The sequence below is a fragment of the Sinocyclocheilus anshuiensis genome, unplaced genomic scaffold (genome assembly GCF_001515605.1).
Source record: "Sinocyclocheilus anshuiensis isolate Anshui unplaced genomic scaffold, SAMN03320099.WGS_v1.1 scaffold528, whole genome shotgun sequence".
NCBI lineage: Eukaryota > Metazoa > Chordata > Actinopteri > Cypriniformes > Cyprinidae > Sinocyclocheilus > Sinocyclocheilus anshuiensis.
This window is the reverse complement of record NW_015558590.1, coordinates 461,347-464,943: the sequence shown is the minus strand read 5'-3', so window position 1 is coordinate 464,943 and position 3,597 is coordinate 461,347.

Here is a 3,597-nt window from a genome sequence, read left to right as displayed (position 1 = left end):
GACAGGCCCGGCAATACAGCGGTCCCGAACCAGAGCACTTCCACTAAATACAGAGCCGAGTCAAAGGTGAGGAGTTGGAGAGACAGCGGTGAGGGCAAACATCACGCCTCAGTGACCAGAGTGGGTCCGTCTGTCTCAGACATGCAAAGCGCTGGCCATTTGGACACGTGTTTGAGCTTTAAATGACACCATTAGCAATTCATGAAAGGTTTAAGAAAAGTCCTGACAGGAAAAGCAACTGCCAGTCAAACCAGCATAGTATTATATATGCATCTGCACCGAAACACCAGCGACAAGTAAATTGACTTTCGTCGATGTCAGGAAAAATGTAACAATCACAGACAGTCAAAACATACTTGATAATTAATGAAATACAGTTTGGACCTGGGAAAGAATTTTTCCAATTTCTTTTTTTCCCCCCCAAAGTTTTCAAATTTAAGAGTAATGGTCACAATTATGGACTGTAATTACCTCAAATGTGAATTTTGAAAAGTTGTAAAAATGACATTAACTGCTTTAAAACTATTGTAACTATAAGGACTTAAAGAAAAGTAGGCTAGTATACACATGATGAATAAGCAGCTAACAGTTATCAAGTTTTGGTTGCAAATCACTTTCTGTGCCCTTGTGAAAAATAAGTACTTTAGCATACTTTTAAAATGAGTACTTATCAAATGATATACTTAAAAAGATTATGCTTAAGGGCAAAACTAAATTTACTGTTTTAAGACACAATTGCATGTTAATTGCAATTAAATAAAATATATTATAGTTTAAATTTATATTAAATGCAGTTAGCTGAAGTTTGTGCTTTTTGATTGAAACAGTGATTTAAAATTAACTAAAATAAAACTTCGGACATTATTACAAATTTGACATGGCAAAACACACTTTTTTAAAGAGTACTTAAGTGTGTTAAGAAACAGTCATGAAAGTGTTGCCATGTTAAGTACACTTAAGTGGGCTTTTATTTCATTAATATTATACTAGCAAATATAGGTTTTAAAAATAGACTCTTAAAATTTGAAGTACACTGACAAATACTACACTGTTCATTTTCATCAAATGCGAACTGATTTAATCCGAAGGGCTCTCTAAAACGGTCCTTTCTCTCTAATATACAGCACAGGAAAGTTTGTTTTGTTTTAGCATGTTTGGACAGTTCAATTAGTTCAAGTACTTGTGTAGAATTACTTGTATAACATATAATGGCCTGAATTTTGAAATCTACCTGTTTTTTTTGTGTTTGTTTTTTTGGTCTCTAGAACTTTCCCAGAACATAAATCTTTAAGGCCTGTTACTGGTCAACCAGCAAAGTTTTTATCATTATTATTTTTTTTAAAGTTGCCTCAAAAAGACTCTTCGAACATTATTTCATGGTTTTAAAAAGTAAAACCTATCAATAAGGCTAACGCGCAAACTTAAGAATCTTCCTAGAACTTTTATTTGGTTCCCAAAAAATAACCAAATGGGAACCAAATACTAACATAATGGGGATGTTCTGTTTTAGTTAGCTAAAAGGATCGCTTAACTATTTGAACTACTTTAAATTGTGACTGAAACTGTATTTTCCTTTAGTTAAGCGCTAAAGTTAAAGTCTTCAACACCGTTCCTATCACAACGTTAGCACTTTTTTCGTGTCATATCACTTATAAAGCTTCAGGTTTAACAAAATGTAAGTGCAAGGTGCCCTGCGAGAGACAGTTAAATGGATATTTCTGTGACTCGCTCCACTCTGGATTCATTTAGTATCTGCCGGCGGTAAGTGGCCTTTGTGGGCTCAGGTTATCCATGTCACCAAAATGACACTTCCCTCTTGTCCTAACACATCTAATTGAGGAGCGGCCCTGTATCATATCCCAGAGTGCTCAGCGGTGATTTGACAGATGGGCCAAGAGTGGAAAGGGGGGGCTGGAGGCCACCCACCCGCCTGTCACAGCTGTCAAAGGGCTGCGCTCCAATCATCTTCACATGACAACACGACCCGCCCCAGATTTTAACTCTGAATGGCTAATGAGACCCAGTGGGACACCTTTTCTTGTCCTCTTTTTAGGTGGCAGGGTCATTTGCATGATAGCGGCGAGAGGGAACGCGGGAAAGAGAGGGAAAGCTGACGGAACTGAGTGGCAGGGCTTGGTATCGACCGATGATATTGATCAAGTCATGTGCTCTGCTAATGATGCTGCTTGGCTGAACACATGAACCCCGTTAGAGAGATCATTAGCCATCCAAGATCCAATACTGGTGTACAGTAGCTCAGCCTTACTGAAAGCTCTGTCAAACTCACTAAAACCTCTGTCAATATGTTTCTGGAAAAAGATACAAATTATTTTTAATTGTTAGCATGAGTTGGTTTGTTAGCTATGGACTTTATTGACTTTTTTAGTACATGTTCCTTCTTATTGTACATGACTGATCAGAGCAGCAACATTATAATTTTTTTTTTTTTCTTTTTGGCTGATATCATCTCGTCCATGCTAGGCTACTTAATAATGCTAACCAAATAGCTACAGCATGCATTAGTGTCCGCCCACTTTTGCTGCGGTGCTGGAAGTATATTTTCCATTCATTTTTTGAATTGGGATTTTTTTAAAGTATTCATTAAAGCATTATAAGCCATGAACCAAACCAACCAGATACGAGGACAATCATAACAGTACAAACTTTTATGTGAAGCATTTGAAAATCAGACAAAAAGACAAAGGTACAAGACTGTACTTAACGGCTTTAATGAGGGAAAGAACTACAATCCCATGGACCATCGCAAACAACAATCAAATTAAAACAATGAAGAAATATAAAAGTATCTATGTAAAGATGGTGATAGAAACAATATATTCTATTCAAGTTTAATGCAAAATATGCATATTAAATATATTCAAATATTTAAGTGTTTTGAGATCGTGGAGAGACTCAACAAATGCATATACCATCAATTAACAACCTCAGAGCTCACAGTAGTTCTGTCTTTGAAGTTTTATAAGTTATCATTAAAAATAATTTTCCCTATGGAGAACATGAATGGCATTTTTACTTCCAGAACCCGATTGTTGCATTCTATTAGGGGGTCAAAGTTTGACTGGTTCATGTTTTTAGTACCACACTCAGGTGATTCTCCTGTCAACCCTATTGGAAAATGGCATCTCAGGAACCGCACTCCAGTAGTTTGAGTCTTACCTCTCAGATAGGTCCTTCAAAGTATCTTGGAGAGGTGAGTTGTCCAAGTCGCAACATCTAGCTACTGGGGTGCCTCAGATGATACTCAACTATATATCTCAACGAGACCAGATGAAACTTCTAAATTATCTAAGCTAACAGAGTGTGTTAAACATTTAAAAGATTGGATGACCAATAATTTTCTCCTATTAAATTCGGATAAGATAGAGATATTACTTATTGGACCAAAAGACAGTACACAGAATCTCTTGGATTACAATTTGCAACTAGACAAGATGTACTGTTACTTCCTCTACAGTCAAAAATCATATTTCCCATGTTACAAAAACAGCATTCTTCCAACTTAGAAACATTGCCAAGTTACGAAACATGTTACCTGTTTCTGATGCAGAAAAGCTAGTTCATGCATTCATGACCTCT